The following is a 19,448-nucleotide window of genomic DNA, read 5'->3' as shown; positions in this document are numbered from 1 at the left end:
CGCGCCGGCTCTGCCTTCGCCTCGTCCCACGCTGCAAAAAATGTTAAGTCACTGCACTCTTTGACTCCTCTAAATGTGAAACAGGAGTCAGATCAAGTAAACTTTTCTCTTTTTTGGTTGACTACTTTCTTTTTACTATTTTAACACTAAAATTCTCCAGACTGGTGAGTCAAGAATCATACAAAGACGCCATGTTCACCTGACCGTAGTCACACGAATCCCTCAAAAAAGAAAATCAAGTTTTGGAAAGTGTTTCAACTCATAATATTGACTGTTGCTGAGCCGCTCAGGGGTCAAGTGATATTATATTTATGTGAAATGAATCGTTTTGATGAATTTTCTTGTGCTTTGTTCCTTTTTTGTATATTTTTCTTGTATAGATGTAAATTTGTAAATGAAAACATTAAAAACGTACTGTGCGTTCCGTTTATTACAACACGTTCTGGAAAACCAGGTTATTCAAAGTTATATTCAGCATTTTCAAAAATTTTTTGGATCTTAATCATCAACCTAGTTTTCCTGCAGCACCAGTTTCACAGGTTTTATTTAGACTAAACTTCCAAAAACACAAGAATTATCTTAGCATATTTTTCCTGCATTTTAGAACAGGTGTGCAGTATAATTTAGAATTGTACTTCTCCAAACTGCTGTAAATACACTGACCCTGAAGTACCTCATCCAACCCCACCTCAAAAATCTCAACTAAGGCTTTTGGATCAGTGGTTGAATCAGACTTTTCTTGCAGTGTGGAAGAGGACTGGCCCCGGATCGTCGTGTCGTTTCATCTGGTGGTGTTTAACCTTTATGTTTCGTGGTTTCCAAAAACAAACGCTCAGTGCTGTACGGCACGACTCCGAGTGCAGCGTGATACAAGCAGAACGTAAACAGCCAGAGGTGATTAACGTCACATCATTACTCCTACAGCTGCAACCAACGAAACCTGATTCACGCTGTGCAAAATGTCTCATAAATCCTGAGCAGCTCTGATCAATATGCACGTGCAACATAAAACTGAGCTAAAACTGGTCTCAGTGTGAACATTTTTTACATTTAACTGCTGTGCTCACATCTAATTCATGATATTTCAATGTGAAGCAGAGAACAGAAGATGCAGACGTGTTTGAAACATACTTAACCTGCGTTGCTTTAGGGCCGCTTTTGCGAAATGACAGTTGGACAGGGGCCAATCGCAGCAGCCCCGTACATGGTTTTAGGATTTCAGGACGTTTCTAGGATTTGAGAACACTTCCAGGACATTTCTAGATTTTGAGGACATTTCTTGGATTATAGGGCATTTCTAAGATTTCAGGACATCAGGGGCTTAATTAGGATCTCTTTCAAAGGATCCTCAACTGGCACTTTTTTTGACAAACAAGCTCTATTGTGATGGCGTTTTATGCCCTCTGGCACCTCATGTACACTCAAAGTAAAATAGTAATAATAGTAATTCCCAGTGCAAATCATTTTCTTTTATTGTAAATTAGAAAACGGTTGGGGGGCCAGTTTTGACCCTCGGGCCGCGTGTTGAGTATCACTGCTCTGTAGTTGGTCCACCACTGTGGTTCAAACCAAAATATCTTGAAATCTGAAAACTGAATTGTTTAAAGCTGATTTAGTTTCTGAACAGCGAACAGTATGATATGAAGTGTTTGTCTCCTCCTGCAGCTGCCACTTGAGGTCGAGATGTGAGCGAAGATACCACAATTAGCTCAGAACGTTGTGTGATTTCAGGCTGCCGCTCTTAATTTGCAGCGAATCCTGTTTGCTTTTGTAAATTACTGTTGGTGTTCAAAGACTGCTCGCTGTTCCTGGAGGGCTTTACACCGAGATTTTCTTACACACACACACACACACACACACACACACACACACACACACACACACACACACACACACACACACACACACAGACACACACACACACACACACACGCACACACACACACACACACACGCACGCACACACGCACATACACACGGCGAACATGCCCGGTGACACATCAGAAGTGCTGTCTGAATTTCGAAGGCTCATTAATGGTCCAGTTCCGTCTGTGTTGATTTGATGTGTGCCTCCCACTGCCGTGTAGTCACGGCAAATACGACATCCTGTCCTGGAGAGGGTCGAAAATAGCTGCTCATTAGCTGGCTTCTCCTCTGCGCGACGCAAGACGCCAAGACGCGCACGCACACACACACACACACACACACACACACACACACACACACACACACACACACAGATATTTTCACAACTGTTTTTGTGAATTGCACTCACCTGTTTGAAAGGTACTCCCCCCTCCCCTCCCCCTCCCCATCATGCAGAGAGTAACTGAGCACACCTGAGCTTAATCTTCATCTTAATCTTCATCAGAAAGAATTCAGGTTCAAAGTCTGGTGAGCTAATGTCGGCAATTGTGTTCCCGTTTGAGGTCCAACACTTTTAGTCTACCTGCCAGCAAAGTCAACCCAAAAATGTTTAGTACCCCAAACTTATATGTTATAAATGCATAGTGTGGGTCCCCGACATTAGGAAACTGCCAGATGCTAACTTCCATATGCTGGGCATGTTGCATAATTTACCTAGTTTGTATAAATGAGCATAATCACATAAACTGACAGTATTTCAGCCACTGCTTGGCCTATTTGGACATAATATGGTTGGTTTGAGTTTGTTTTTACTGAATCCATTTCTGATGTTTTCAGAAATCAAGATTAATGTTTTAAACCAGACATCTGCATATTGTAAGTCATTTTTGGTTATTTTGTCAGGTATACATGTCTATCAGAATAGGTAACACTTCTCAAAAAAGAGTTAAAAATGAGTTGGTCATATTGTCAGGGACAAATGTCGATCAGAATGGCTTTACACCTATATAAATAGAGTATATTGCAGCGTAGGTCATTCTGATGGCCCACCACCTGCATAAATAGAGTTAAATGATGAGATGGTCATTTTGTCAGGGGAAATATCTATCAAAAAAAAGGCATAACACCTGTATAAATAGAGTGGAATGGAGCATAGGTCATTATGTCAGAATAGCCTACCAAATGTTTGAATAGAGGTAAATGTAGAACGTCCCACCACCTGCATACACGGAGTTACACGTTAATAACAGAGTCATGGAGTCTGCTATGTTGGGGTAGATCTGCATGTATTGATTTGGCAGCAGACGGCTGCAGACCGGCGGTGAAACACGGCGACGGGCGGAGGGGGGCTGATGTCTTTTGGGGAGGCGACATGTTTTGTCAGCTGCGGCGGTCAGAGGGGAAGAAGCTCCAGTGTTAGGCGACGCTCCTGACACACGACATGTGACACAGCGTGTGAGCACACAGCGACTCCATACATCAGCCTGACAGCATCCAGCCTGGGACCCTGAAGACAGAAAAGACTGTCAGAAAGATAAAATAGGGACTTTATACACAATTAAAAACTGCGTAAAATGCAGATGAACACAGAAAAAAAGTTTCAGGGGAGGCCAAGAAGATAGAGGCTTGAAAACTGGAAAGTTGAGAACAAAAAACAAAAGCAAAAAAAAGAAGAAAACAAACAAAATACTAAATTGATATTTTACAGAAAAATACAAAAAATTCACTTTTTTTTTAAAATTTCATCCTAACTCTAACCTAGTTTTGTTCTCTCTAGGATAGTTTGGCTCTCTGCTGTTGTTTCGCCATCTATTATTTTCCATTTCTGCTTTTGCTTTGTCTTTCAAAAAAACTGTTTTTCAAAGGTGGCATATAGATGAAGTTATTGTTATTATATTAATTAGAGATTAAATGTAAAGTTAATGACGTCAGAGCCTCCCCATGCACTGTGTAATGACCTCAGTGTTCAGCAGTTACATTGCTTAAGTTGCATTTTTACTGTTTTTATGTTGCTTTCATGTATTTATTTCCTGTTAACACTGAAGTGCTTTTATTTTGAAGAGACAGGCAGAGAAAAAAAACAATATTGACTAGAAGGAAAACAGTGAAGTAACGTAAAGACAATTACAAGCATGGAGAAAATATAAGCAAAAAACACCAGTGGGGAGAGTTTAATTCATTAATTTAGAGTTTTTGTGTATTTTATTACTTTAAGGTTTTGTTTAACTCCATTTAGTTCTTACGCTGGTCAATGAAGTTCTTTAAGGAAAAATAAAATGACATTTGTTTTTCATTTGACTGGTTCACTATTCACCTCCTGACTGATCTGTGGGAAGCAGAAAAACACGAGTGCAGCAAACACTTAAAGTAAGAAAGAACAGACGTGAATGAAAGGAGACTTTGTCAAATTTCCACTTGATTTGATTTGAACTGAATCAATCGGAGCTGAATTAAAGTAAATGATAACAAACAGGACTGTCCTGCTGTTTGATCAGCACATTAAACACCTCTGCATGCAGCGTGGACACTGCAGGCGCTGACAGGTATTAAGGCTGATGAGCTCGGCGGCGAGGTAATTTGTGTCGCCTGTATAAAAGCGGTGACCCGCAGGAAACAGAGGTGAAGGTGCTGCTGATAGACATCGTTAAACGAGCGACCAGCAGCGTCCTCGTTAATAAATCACACAGGAGGGACTCCTCTGACCACTCGTCCTTTCTAGCTGCACGTAAACACACGTTTTTGTCGACATGCAAGAAGAAAAAAGTGAGAATTTTATGCACACTTCATTAAATTGAGTGTCTAAACATGAACTACATCACAAAGTTGAATATCCTGTATTTGACACACACGGCTTCAAATTAGCAAATGACACACAATGTCACAACCCGTCTGTTAGGCTGGACAAACAGAGGGAGACACACGGGTTAAAAAAACAGATAAAATGATTCATTAACTAAAACTAATAGAACTAAGTAGAACACATTAGCACACATAAAAAGGAGAAATGTGTAGAGTCAGTCGTTTAAGGAGTGGATGGGTGCAGATGTGCTGTAGGGGTGCTGTGCTGCAAAAACAAAGAGAGCAAAAGAGGGGCGACAAGATCTGCCAGCTAGAGACTGATGCCTAGTCTACACGTACACGGGTATTTTTTTAGAAACGCATATTTTTCGTCTCTGGTTATAAAAAAAAATTCCCATCCACACCAATAGTATTTTAAAAAAATCTCTGTCCACACCAAAACCCAAATTCCGGCTGTTAAGCACATGGCAAAGTAACAGGTGGCGATATAACTTCTACTGTAAGGCCACATTAGCCAATCACAGGCCTAAAGTTGTTATGCACAACAAAAACAACAACAACAATAGTGCACTGCAGGGGAGACTGAGGTGAAGTTACACACCTTTCGTGTGTGAGCAGCGCTGCTCAGGTGCGTCTCAGCTGCACAGAAACAGCGACTCGCTGATTTTTTCTGCGTGCCATGTGCTGCTGTCAGCAGAAATAGACAGTAATTTTTGTTTTTATAATAATATTGACTCAATACCACCTTTTATTACAGTTTCGATGTCTTTATCTGTCTAAGAGATGAGGAAATACAGCGTGTTGTAGGCGGAGATAACGATGAGCTCTGACGTCAAAAACAAAGGAGGCAAAAAATCCAGTGCTTCCTGTCTACACATAAACACTGAAAACCAAGTTTCTGAATATCTCCCCCCTGGCAGGTGTTTTCCAAAATGTCTCTTTTACAATGACCAAGAACTCTGTCTGCGTGTGTATTAGAGGCCATGTGGATGAGGCCTGATGCTGCTCTGAAGTGTACAGGACACAACGAGTCCACGTGTGTTCCTGATCACGCTGATTGAGCTCATCAAGTCTGCTGCCCCGAAATGAAGCCTCCTGCAGACTGTGAGATTTTTACAATCTTAAAAGTTTAGTTCAAGCTGTGCAATGTGAATTTTTTAAAACTTGATTACAACATGAAGTTTGATGTATGCAGACTGTACAGACTGATGGCATCACCTACTGAATCACAGGCTTAAACCTACTGTGTGTTAGCATGCAAGAACAAAATGGCGTCGGCGTGTCATCAATCTACACTGCTATAGTGGTAAGAGAAAAACGTGCACAAACAAATCCCGTTATACAGTGTGATTTTGGGCTGTCCCAGACCAAAGAAGATTAACGTCAAAGAACTGTGGTGACATCTTTAGTCGTGGCTCTGAAACGGTGCTCCTTTGTTGCACATTGGGAGAGGTTTGAAGATGTCACAGTCTTGGGATCAAATTTAGTCAGATATTTGGGATGACCATCTCACTGTGTGGCTGCTGTCAGGACCTGCATCTACTAACCAACCAATAGAAATGCAGCATGAAATATTGAACTGATCAGTGCAAAACTGCTAAATTCTTGTAGATGCTAATAAATATTTTGAGCTCTTGCTGCAAAATTGTTGTGCCAAGTTGTCCTCTTTTCTCTGCATTCTCCTCCTCTGCAGACTTTTCTCTGACACACATAAATGCGACTGTAGAGGGGGCTTCATTTGTTTATTTACATTTTTCTCTGACTGCTGCAGCAACGTAGATGGATGAAGCACGCTGATGAAGTTATGTTCCTGCACACTGATTTAGTCTGCGATTCAGCAGGGGATGTAACTGTACAGTCTACATTCATCAAACCTGATATTGTAGCCGAGTTTATTAAGATGCATGTCACACAGCAGAGCTGCACTGAACTTGTAAGACTGCAAACATCTCACAGTCTGAGTAGAGGACCTTTGTATGTATCATGTTAAAGAGAATGGGGATCAAAATGATTGTGACCTCTGCAGATCTAAATCCCGAGTCACAGTATTATAACCCCTCAGTGTTTAGGCGTCATCATCTCAACGCTATGATGCAACATTCCCACACCAACGCAGAAAACACATGGCTTTGTAACACAGGGATGTTTGTGGTCTTTGGTTTAAACCAGCATTTCACAAACCTCTGCTCGATCTATCTCTGCTCCCACACAGCTGATCCGAATGATCGGCTCGTTATGAGCTCCTGAAGCTGCCTGATAACGAGCTGATCATTCAGTCCAGCTGTGCTGCAGCAGGCAGAGGACTGACAAGTGCAGGAGACAAACTCAGATTGCAGCAAAGCAAAAAATAAGTTTCTAATTCATATAAAGTCACTAATCACGGGCAGTCATATTCTTACCTCTTCGTTTCTTTATAAGAAAATCTAAGTGTCTCCAGCTCCAGGGTGAAGATTTTAAGAAACTCCGTTCTCAGTGTTTTTGTGTAAACAACAGTTTTGTGCTCAAGACAGCAGAGTGTGTGTTGTTATCTCATGTGTGAGGCGACACAAATAAAGCAACATATTTTGCAACGGTGGATGTGGCAAAAAAAATAAAGAAATAAAGGTGCCTGCTCTAATCTTGTTAACAGGACATTTTACGTGTTTACGCATTAATGTTCAGTTACACTTTGACTGTTTTGAGGAACAGAGACGTCAGAATGCGCTGCGATGCTCCACTGCAGCCAGGTAGCCTTATAGGATCAACGTGCTCTTCCTTGCGTGAGTTAATAACGAGGCTTTAGTGTAATGTTGTTGCTCGTCAGTTAAGCATGCTTTTGCATTTTCATTTGGACAGTTTTTTTTTAAACAGTGCTTATGAGGATGGAACATGTTTTTTCTTTGAGAACAAAGTAAGAAAAAACTGTTTCTGAAGCCTGAAATCTAAGGTGTCTTTTGAATTTTTCTTTTGCGTTACATGTGAACCTGCAGTGACTGTGTGCGCTGCAAATAGCAGGTGACCTACACTCAGGACTGTCCCTGAGCTGCTGCTGATGCTGCTCTATCAATGTGTTCAAAGGGCTGCACGGTGAAACCACAAATTCATCTCATGTCACACTATCAGTGTGAACACGGTGTGCACTCAGGGCTGGATTATAACTCATCAGAATTGGGTCACAGCTCCAGATTTGTAATATGTGGCTAATTGAAGTTCAGGAAGTGAGGATTTTTCCTGGGGAACATAACGACTCTCAACTGTTCCTGTGATATATTACGGATAAAAGATGTCAAAATGTTGTTTTTCTGTGTCCTCTCTAGTTTGTTCAGAGGAGGATTCTTTTATAGGATGATCAAATTGTATTATTCCTCATGCAAGATTTTATCCTCTTTGGCGCCTTTAACGTTATTTAATTTGTTTCAGTGTTTCACAAAAGATATAAAATCTATTTTTCCGCTCCGTCTAACTCGAAACAAGGTTTAGAAGTGGATCACATCTAAAACATCTTTTAAGAGAAAACCAGATACATTTGCTCATGCCATCTTTCTTTTTATTGCTCTTGCACACTCTGCTGCTCCAACAAGCACCTGTCTCAGGTGGAGCAGGTGGAAATCTTTCACTTTTATCGAAAACAGATGCAGAGTTTTCTCTTGAGAGCTCAGTGAAAACCTTCACAAGGACATCTTACCAAGGACAAACCCGTCTGCTTATGCGGACATAAAACCTGGGATTCTCCCATTAGGCTGCTCTGCTGCCCTGCACAACGTATCCTCATAGAATGAATCGAATACTACGAAAATGCACACACGACAGCTCATATGATATGCTACAAAATAGTGCAAGAAATAACTAAAAAGTGCATGAAAATTACTTAAAAAATGGCAAAAAAGAGCAAGAAAGTTTTTAAAAAAAAAAGACTTGGAAAAAGACAAAGTGCTTTAAAATTATAATTATGTAACATCATTTAAATACATAATTCTGATAATTATAAATGGAGTTTTTCTTTGGCTTTATTTTTTTTCCTTAGATATTTTGCTGTAGCTTTTAAAAATAATAATTTTGTAAATCTTGCTTGAGTTCTTGCAATTTGTGTAACATTTCCTACCAAGCTGCTCTTTTTTTGGCTCATATAATTCGCCTACATCGCCTGAACATCCGTCGCCATGCTTCTTATCGCGAAAGGAGAAGTCACAGAACAGCATTCAGTGGAAACTCAGTCATCACGCTATTATGTTATCTCAAAATTTTGAAAATATAGCTCACCTTTTGTGCAAATGTCTTATGGAAACCCACCCAGAGAGGCAGTAAGACCAGGAAAGCCAGCAGCAGAAGCCTCTGTCCTCTGCTGCCAGAGCAGGAGCTCTTCAGCAGCTGCGTCGCCTGCCAGGTGTGAAGCACCTCGCCAGGTGATGCGGCACACCTGTGCAGACCTACAGATGGAAAAAGGACAAGAGTTCAGAACACATACAGTCATAACATTTCCTAATTACAGTGCTTTTAACCTAACCATGTACAGACACATGCGGACACTCAGAGCGTTTTATATAGATGTCCACCGTCAAAAAGGCAATAAGAGACGACTTGGGATGAGAACGTGTTAAAATTACTGGCTCATGATTACGCAGGATATGTACAAATTTAGGTGCATGATTTTTAATAGGAAAACTTATGACCAGTTTATGAGATCAGCCTACCCTGCAACTGTAGTCTGTGTGACAGATTTCAGCCTTTTAACCATTTAAAACCTGGACTGGCATCAGTTTTCTTGTGCTGCATTCAGACACCTTTCACAAGTATTTAAACCTTTGAAACGTGAACAAATTGGTGTCATTTATTTAAAAAAAACAAGGGAAAAATGAAATTGGCAACTTGGCCTAAAATGTCTCACAAACTGCAAAAAGACAAAAAAAAAACGGAAAAAAGTCAATGACCTGAAAATTGCCTTTAAAAAGAAAGAAAAGAGAAAATCAATGGAAAATTCTAACTAAATTTATAAAATGAGCCTATTGAAATATATATATATATATATATATATATATATATATATATATATATATATATATATATATTAATCTTGTTTTTTTTCAAATTGCAGGTCATTTTCTTTCTTGTTATCATTATTTTCTCACTTATTTTGGGGTCATTTCTAGTTGCTCACTGCCTTCTTGCTCAGGTTGCAGAGAGTTAATGAAAGCATCTTCTTCATAAAACCAGTAAAAACCTGAACACGAGGAAGCCATTTGTTCTTCAGCACAAACAATAACAGTCATATGAGTGAATTTCAAGTGAGCCATTCCAACAACAATGAAGAAAACAAAAAGGCCGAAATGTGGAGTTTAATTTGTCAATTAGTTTGTAATTTTTGCTTTTCGTGAGTGAGAGGACGACTTCTGCAGAAATCACAGTCATAAGCATGAATTTAAATGTGAGCTTCCGGTTCAGCAGCATCTTGACTGTCTTCAGCTCAAGTGGACAATCAGAGAAATGTTTCTGCATTGATCAAATTCCAGGATTCTCTGATTACCGACGTGATTACAGATGATTAACGCCGCGGCTCGACGCCAAACAACGAGCACCAGCAGCCAAATGGACGACGAGCTGAGCGCAGCAGATTACAAGCCAGAGACCGGAGGAGGAGGAGGAGGGAAAAAAAGAGAAAGAAAGTCCTCTGGATGACTCATCCCCTCAGGCTGCCTCTCAGATATGATGCCAACACAGTCGGTTATTTGCAGCAGGCTCAAACTGCCGCGTTACCCTCAAACATGATCATTTCCAGAACCGGCCTCAGCCTCCGTGACTCCCCGACATCATCTGAGAGCAGGAAAATCTCAACGACGTCTTTAATCTTGAACAGGGGATTATAAACTTATATCACTCGGAACACATGAGGATGATTTCTGTGTGTTTTCTCTGCAGATCTGCTTCTTTTAAGACTTCTTTTTTGATTAGGTTATGTAATTTTTCCTCCCAGTACAGTATAGGATTACTCGGGACATATTTTATGCTGCTCAGACTTCCACATTTGCATCCTGCTCAGCAAAGATACAGAGCTGGTGACGTAAAACCAGTGCATTTCAGTGGGAATTGATTTTCTTTCATCTCTATTTAAAGGACCACACCAGTGGTTTGACATGTCAGGCAGCAGCCATCACTGAGGACACTCAGGTCATCTAATCGGTATTATTCGGGGGGATTTGGGGGCTTTAGTTAAAAACTTTAAGCTGATTTTGGTATTTCTAAACTCAATCTATTCAAATTTGACTACTTTTGGGACCAAAACAATGAGTTCTCAAAGGATTCAGGGTTTCTTTACGGAAATGCCTTTGAAACATCATTTAAACATGTTACATTCTACCCACCCTCCCTCACAGAAACGATGTGTTTGTTGTTTTGCTGATAATGTTTTCACTGAAAACTTCCTCATGCCTGGATTGTGTTTTTCTAATTGCTTTGTTTTTGTTCAGTGGGCTTCTGAGTCTGCATATTATACTCAAGGTATCCCTCTGCGTCTGCTGCTGATGTTCTGTGATGCCGCCACCGTGATGTCAACAAATGCACATGGTGGAATGGCGCTGCAGTTAATTATGTTTAGGCAACAAAATAACATGACAACCAACGCCGGGACGTCAACAAACACAAATGCTGGCGCGGTGGGTAGGATTCCCGTGTGAATTTTGCAGTATGTTTGATCCATCTTTTGTGCTCCTTACGTCATTGCCAGCAACATTTCAACCTGACGGCGTGCAGTGGCGTATCATGCAGACAGAGGAGGATCCATCTGGCCACGTTCTCAACTGACACCGACTGTAAGATAAGATATGAGATAAGATAATCCTTTATTAGTCCCACAGTGGGGAAATCAGCATTGTTACAGCAGCTATGAGGTACAGGATAGCAGCAAAAGAACAATACAATAGTAAAAAATAATTACAAATACTAAAAATATTCAATAATTTAAAAAAAGAAGGTGCAAAGATAGTAATATAAAATTACAAGGTGCTAACAACTCAACATTCTAGAAAAAAATATAAAAAAATATCTATACCAAATGCACATGTCTGCGTATCATGCTGCCGCAGCGACTGCCGTCCAGCAGCTTTAAAGACTGCAAACTGTTCTGTCCTGCCAGGTTCTCAGCTGACGCTGTCCACTAAAGGTGGATTTTGGGGTCAGAATTTTTTTTAGTTTCCATCAACTAAACTTTGGAGGGATGTGAGATGCCCATGGGGATGGAAGTTTTTTTTTTTTACCACATAGTTACAAAACTTCCAGTGACGACCATATTGAGGGAAAAATTTAAACACTGACTGTCATTGAACAGACTGGCATCATTACAGAGGCCCTACTCAACAAAGTCAGTTTTTCCCATGTATACATCCATATATGATCCACAATGTTTAATCAAGGCTTTTCCGAAATTCGATTGGGTCCCTGCACTTTAATTATATCTGATTGCATTTTGGCTGAGATGATCTGGAAAACCTCAGCTCTGGGCTGGATCAACCCACCGAATGACTTAGAACTGGGGGAGGAAAAAACAATCCCCGAAACACAGAAGTGCAATGGAGCGGTTATTGAAGTCGAAATTCCAAGTCGGAAACCCGGGCAAGATCCACCACGCTCGAGTTGGCCAACATAAATAAACCTGACGTCAAGGCAACACACTAACACACTGGTGGGCTGCTGGCGGCGGTGAGCCTCATCGATGATGGCGGGTAAAGTGCAGGTGAGCGTGGCCGGAGGAAGCGGAAGGCATGCAGTGTGTGTGTGTGTGTGTGTGTGTGTGTGTGTGTGAGATCACTCCTACAGCCTGCCTCTGATCTGTCAGATAAACTGCAGCTGACATTCAGAGAATCTGCATCCTGTCATCACACAGAGGACGACGCCGCAGAGCTGAGGACAGAGGGATGTCCACAATGTCAGCAGTTTGAGCCTTTCATTTGAAACTGTTGTCACAGGAATGATTAGCTGTGTTTTTTTTTTTTTTTTAAACGGACAAGTTGAACTTTAAAACAATCTTTAAATGCACATGGTGGGATCACGTCATTATGTTTACACAACATTGTGCTGATAATAGGCCAACCTCTCCTGACTGCAGGACTCTGACTTCAACTTCTGTGTAACTTCTGTGCTATTGATCATTTTACTCAGGAATTAGAAACTTCTGAGTAGGCTTACTTCTCCTATAGCTTTTGGTTCGCCGCAGCGCTATTCTTATTATCATTGGCTGTTTGTGCTGTCTGTCAAAACGTGGCTGGAATGTGTTCTATGGACATTATATTGAGTCATATTTCAATCGAGGAAAAGTTATTTTGTGATTGATATCGTTATGGTTGTATCGCCCAGCCCTGCGCCAGATTATTGCAGAGACAGACAACCATACACGCTCACATTCACACCTACGGGCAATTTAGAGTTACCAATGAACCTGACACGCATGTCTTTGGACTGTGGGAGGAAGCCGGAGAGGACCCAGAAGGGCCCCCCGAAACTTCGCTCCAACCTGGGTTCGAACCGCACTTGCATTCCTTAAATTATGTTTTTACCAGTAGCGTTATTCCCTGATGCTGTCCTTCAGCGTTTCATGTGCACAAAGCTGCTTCTGTCCAGTGTCAAATGACAACACCCGTGCATGTTGCATGTGGAAGCACCACGTGCTGTCCGGCAGTTCACCAGAGTAACAATGCCATCGGTTCTGTCCAAGCATGTTTTCATCTGACGCTGTCTAGCTGTGTTACGGTTTGACACGGAAAATGGCTTTTGGCATCACACTTGTACACCAAAAGCACTGACAGAGCGGACATATTGAACAAGCTCTTTATAGGGTGGACTGGAGGTGATGAATGCGTCCAACAAACACTGGACTTCCACCTGGGAGCCAGCTGCTAACCCTTCCCGTATAAATGTAGAGCCAAACCATGACGCTTTTTCCAGACCTAAGCACATGCTTTTTTTTGCCTAAACCAAACCACCTGAGCCATTATAGCCAAACACGAGCATGTGCTTTTGTTGTGGCTTCCCCAAACACCAATATATGGTAGCAAGAGTCCATGAACAAAATGGAAATATGTGGTGACCTGGGATAACAATGAGTTTTCAAAACAGCGCACCACAAACCAATGGGTGATATCATGGTAGCTATGTCTACTATTAATAAACTCGTGCTTTAACCCTTTGAAACCTGGAGTGACATCACTTTATTGTGCTGCTCTCAGATGCCTTTCATATGTGTTTAAACCTTTAAACTCACAAAATGGTGACATTTTTTTGGATGCCATGGAAGAGGGGCAATGAGCAACTTGGTAAGAAATGTTCCACAAACTGCAAGAAATCAAATTTAGATTTAGGAAATTATTTTCAAAAGTTAGGGGGAAAATTATCAGCATTACATATTTAAAATTATGTTACAAAATTACTTTGTAGGTTATTTCTTTGTTGATATTGTTTGTTTTGTTTTGGTTTGTGTGTTTTTTTTTAATTTCTGTCCATGCCTTCTGCCAATTTTCTCAGGTTTCAAAGGGTTAACTTCATCTTAATCATAGAGGTGGGCCATCAGAAACTGCTCGTAGTGAGGTGCTTTTGAGTTGCTTACTTTAGGTTACGTGGTTCTTTCCATAGTTTTTAATTCTTTTTTACTTTCACACAGCTTTTCTGTGATTAAAGAGATTTGAAAATCGGTTTTTTTCCGAACCTCTCTGGCTCATTCAGCTCCAATAAGAGCAGACTGTGATTGTCCTGGCCTGCTGCCATGTGTTAATGTACCACTCAAGGAGGGAGTAGGTGGAAAAAGAGTGTAAAGGCTCAGTCACCCTCCTCTTGTTAAATAAAGGTTAATAATTACACAGATAAATGCTTCTCCCTGCACCGAGCCGCTGCTCAGGACGCAGCGGGGTTAAACACCAGGCTCTGCAGCAAAACAGACTTTTATTGAGGCAAATAATCGAGTGTGCGGAGGCTCAGCCTGGCAGAGGAACTGCAGACAGACTCTCTTCATTCCCCGTAGGATTACTGCTCATCAGCGAATGGAACAAAGAGAAGAAAGAATAAAGGTCTTGTTTAAATTTGCTTCTGTGCAACGTCTCCTGACTTTGGATCTGGGTCAAACATGAGCCAAGAGTCCTTATTTCCCTGACACGCAAACTTAGTTTGTAGGAAAAAAACACTCAGATTAAGAACGCAGTAACTGAATGAGGACAGAGCTCAGCTCATTGAATCAGATGGAGAATTAACAGAGTGATGGATTGTAGGGGAGCTTCTGAATTAAATTCACCTTTGTAATGTCGTTATCCTGAATCCAGGCCGAGCAAATCACAGGCTTTTTGGGTTGGACGAAACACGGGGGATGTTGCGTTACATTTAAAAATGAGAGTAGCACTGTGGCGGCTTTTGTTCGCAACTATTATTCTTTGTTTTTGTTTTACAGGGTGCCAGCCAGAAGATATTTTGGCCAAAAGTTTTTAGTCAAACACTCCAAATATCCGCCAACGCAAAGGAGAGCTCATATATTTAAAAAAAGAGAAAAAGAAAAAGACAGGGAATGTATTAAGCGCAGACAAAAAGTATTAACATAAGAACAGAAATATCTGTTAAAAATACAAAATTTAACCCTTAGGGCCCGCTTTAATATTACACACAGTCGTATCACTTTGCACAAAAATTTCAAAATCAAAATGTAAAAAATATTATTCATTAATATTATTTTATACTTTCATTGAGTTATTTATTTAACCAACATCAGTCCTATTGCAAATATTCATTAATTTTAATTTTAAGCCTTTAAATGCCAGATTTTGTAATGATGCCACCATGTTTTACATTTTAAAAAGAGATAAATTATTATTAATGTACTACATGAAAAGTAGATTTTTGTTTGTTTGTTTATGATTATCAGTCTGAGATATTTCATCGATTTACAACCACAATGATTTTTTGTCATTGCACCTAGTGGAAATAGCATGTATTTTCTTCATATGCTGAATATGGTAAAAATGACACAACCAAGTGGAAAATAGTCAAAATGACAAATTCCAAGTCAAAAGCCCAGAATGACACCCAGAAATAAAACAGCGCATGTTTGTATACTTTGATGGCTGTGGGATCAAAAATGTCAGTTTGAATGGGTTTCACTGTTGCATGTTTTGCACTTTACAGTATGTTTATACAGTGTAATTTAGACTTACTGTAGCAGCTGAGCTGAAAAAAAACCCCTACAATCTTGCCAAAATGTATGCCATGTGCATGAACACAGCCAAAATGATTAAAAGAATTAAAACCGAAAAGCACTAAACAGTCCCCATCATGTTTTTTTTTCTCTGTAACATTAAATATTAGTAGCACATGAGCAGCAACTTAAGTAAATGAACAAACAGAAAAAAAAGTAGAAAATAATATTAATGTATAATAATTTTAATATAATAATCACAGAGTGATACAAGTGTGTGTAATATAAAATCGGACCTTAAAGGTTAAAAGAAACTTCTGTTGATTGTTAGGACACACACAACACATAACCAAAATCATCTGACACGTTTCCCCCCTGAAACACATTAAGACTCAGAGTCACAACTTGTGCGAGAGACAGCCCGCTGAGAGCTCGTCTTCTGTGGGGGGAAATGGACCAGAAACCGGCCTGCCAGAGATATTAATAAGGTTATCACTCATGCTACGCAAACAACAACACAGTTTGAGCAAAGACAAATAAGTAACATGGAATAAATCATTACGCAGGACGGAAATTGTAAGTGGTGAAGTATGACATGTAGGGAGCTGAGGCGGTTTTGACAAATGAAGTGGTAAATGACCTTCACAGCAGGCGGCTGCAGACTGAAGAGAAAACGTTTCAGCGGATGATGGACAGGAAGAGATTCAGAACTGCAGCGGCCTTAGAGGCTTGTGTTCCTCTGAGGACACTCGCACCGGAGATATACACGCATCATAAAACTGTAGAAATCTGCACACAAACCATATCTGACCCACAGAAGTGATAAATATTTTAGGATTAAAGATGATGTTTTATTGCTTGTTGAGGATGAGGCAGGGATGAAAACTGGTGATCAGTCTTAGACTGCTGAAGGAACAATCTCTACAATGTAAATAACTTCACCGTAAAATAACAGTAAAGACCTTTTCAGTATTTATATTGTAAAAAGACTTAACAACCTATCTCTGTAAAACAGAAATGCGGTATATTTCTGTATGTCTACAATATGCAGTGAAATGCTGGCAGCACAGACGCTAGCAATATACTATTATTTTATAGTATCCATCCCTTTTTGTTGTCTAATACCGTAAAAATTAAAGGCAAATGCTTTGTTGTACTGCTTCCTCCCTCTGCATTTTGTGCTTAATGCGGTTCATGTGATGTTGGAAGGTCGAAGTTTCCGAGTTGGAAAGTTGTTTTTCCAAATGTTTATGTGCTCTGAGGTCATAAAGTGGAAACAACACAGAAGCTACAAAGAAGGGCTGCATTAATGCTTAGAGCATTTAAACAAGAGGTTTATAGCTGTTTCCAGTTTATTTCTAATCCTATATATTATTTTATCTTTATATATTATATTTGAATATATTTTCATATTTAATCTAGGTCACTCTATATAGACAGCAGTTAACAATAATACCATATTACAATTTGCATGTGATCAATATTGATATTTAATACATGAATTTTAAAAAACTTTCTTACCATTGACCAAACATTGACTTTTGCCCGCCATGTAGTATATGCATTTATGAGGTCAAGGCGGCAACTGGTGTTTAAGCAATATCACAGGAGAGGGAGGGATGTTGTGCTGGTGTATCATCACGGCTGTGATTCTGTGGTAGGCACGAGGCCCTCATAACACACAGCAACAGATACAGAAGGATACAGGCCAGAGCCCTTTAACAGATTATTATTATTCTATTTTATTTATTGATTGATTTATTTATTTAATTTCTTTCTTTCTTTCGTTCTTGTGCACCAGATTAGGCCAATCACAGTGCTGGTTTCTCCAGATGATGACATATCGGCAACGTAAGCCGTAATAAAGCGTCGGATCGTCTCCCGATTGGTGGACAAGAACAAAACAAACCTCTGATTGGTCATGCTCTCCAAAGGAACTATGGGAAACCAATATGGCGTTTAGCATCGATGCTAATGGACTTTTATCATCGAAATATGGATAAAATGTGGACGGTAGACACCCAATATCGGATCTATCACTATGGATTTATGGAACAAGGTCTCGTCAAAACACCTGAATTCCCAGGCTGGATACCGAGGATCCTAAAAGATGCGTCGGAGACATCCCTCTGAACGGCACCGCCGGCAGCTTTCACCGCCGAAAAAAGTAAGGTGATCCGCCACACGGTCTCAAAGTTTTTAAACTTTTATAAATGATGCTAACTATGGTCGCATACGACCACGCGGTCCTCGAAAATTATTATCTACAGCTCGAGCGTGTGGGTTGAATGAGTTTCTGTGTGACGTCTAGTGTCCCCCAAACAGTGGAGTCCTGACTTCACCGAAACACTGCCGTCTTATGAGCTTAACGTGTGCCATTTGTATAAAGTTCAAATACAACATTTTAAAGAGGCGCAGCAAGTGCTAATGGCTAACGTTAGATGTTACTTACCGGTTTAAAGTTCAGCATTAAACTGCATCTTTTTGTTGTCCACCGCTGGGAAGTCTCACTGAGATTCACTCTGGTTTTGCGTCTTCTTTCGTCGCTTCTTTTCTTTTCTTCAGCGTCGCTCCAGCGAGCTAAGTAGCCGCAGTTAGCTTGTGAGCTACTTGCTAGCACGCTTGTTCTGGAGAAACCTGGAGATTCCGTTAAAAAATGTTTCCTGTTGTTGTCTGGCTGCTGACAGCACAGCTGCTGCTTCTCAGGCACCAACAGAGACGAAGGCAATCTCACAGCAGGCGTCCGGGTTGTCTTTTGTTGACACCTCAGCTGGTAATCTGACAAACCAACCTTAGCTAACGTGCTACAGCTAACAGCCTGTCAACCTTCTTCTTCTCCTACAGAAATACAGGAGTCAATATCCGGTTTCACTGCCAAGTACATTTACATAGACAAGGAATTTGACTTGGTGTTTTGGTGCAAAACAATGAACATAAAGGAAGAATAAAAATACATTGAATTTAAATAGAATAAGATAAAAATATTGAAGCAATTTGAAAATAAAAAATAGAATATAAAGAATACAAAATGTATGTACAAAAGGTGCTAAAATTATGTCCAGATTTTACAAACGCACTTTTGAAAAAAAGGCCTGCCTAAAATAATCATTATTATATATTATTAAGTGGACGTTGTATTTAGAGTATTCTCACAGCCTTTTCTTTTGGCACTTTCTCAGCTGTTTGGGTCAGAAGTTTCTGTTAGTGGCTGTTACGTGTTTCGACTGAAACAAATTTTGACACTGAAAACACTGTCAAGTCAGCGCCCACTTAGACAGATGTTGTATTTTTTGAAGGTAGGCATTTTCTAAAATGGCCAAAATATTTCATGATATTGACACCTCTGTGCATAATAATAATAATAAAAAAAAATATATATATATATTAATAATAATATTTTTTTCCCCGTAACTTAACTTTAATAAATAATTATAACAATTATAAATACAAAAAAATAGTAATTAACAATGTGTCTTTTTTTATTAGTTTTCTTAAAATTCTCTCTTTTTTTAAAAAGCTAATTTTCAGGTAATTTGCTTGTCAGCTGTTAATGATTGCTCTTCAAAGAAATCAAACCAATTTCTTCTGCTTTCAAAGGTTTAAATTCTTGAGTCTGAACACCACGCAAGAAAACTGTTCACAGCTA

The 19,448-nt window shown here is 39.9% G+C and overlaps 1 long non-coding RNA gene across 1 annotated transcript; it reads right to left on the bottom strand.

Moving 5' to 3' along the window:
• Positions 1 to 2,358: 2,358 nt before the first annotated feature.
• On the bottom strand, positions 2,359 to 18,661 carry LOC148188143 (uncharacterized). Its single transcript, XR_015778129.1, has 4 exons — positions 18,255 to 18,661; positions 11,352 to 11,445; positions 8,905 to 9,071; positions 2,359 to 3,373 (listed from the first exon to the last, which is right to left on the bottom strand). It is a non-coding gene; the product is annotated as an uncharacterized LOC148188143 (long non-coding RNA).
• Positions 18,662 to 19,448: the final 787 nt, after the last annotated feature.

This window comes from Plectropomus leopardus, chromosome 12, assembly GCF_026936395.1.
Source record: "Plectropomus leopardus strain MGB_pleo_1.0 chromosome 12, ASM2693639v1, whole genome shotgun sequence".
Classification (NCBI taxonomy): Eukaryota; Metazoa; Chordata; class Actinopteri; order Perciformes; family Serranidae; genus Plectropomus; species Plectropomus leopardus.
The sequence above is the reverse complement of the archived record's forward strand: the minus strand, read 5'-3'. Positions and strand labels throughout refer to the sequence as shown.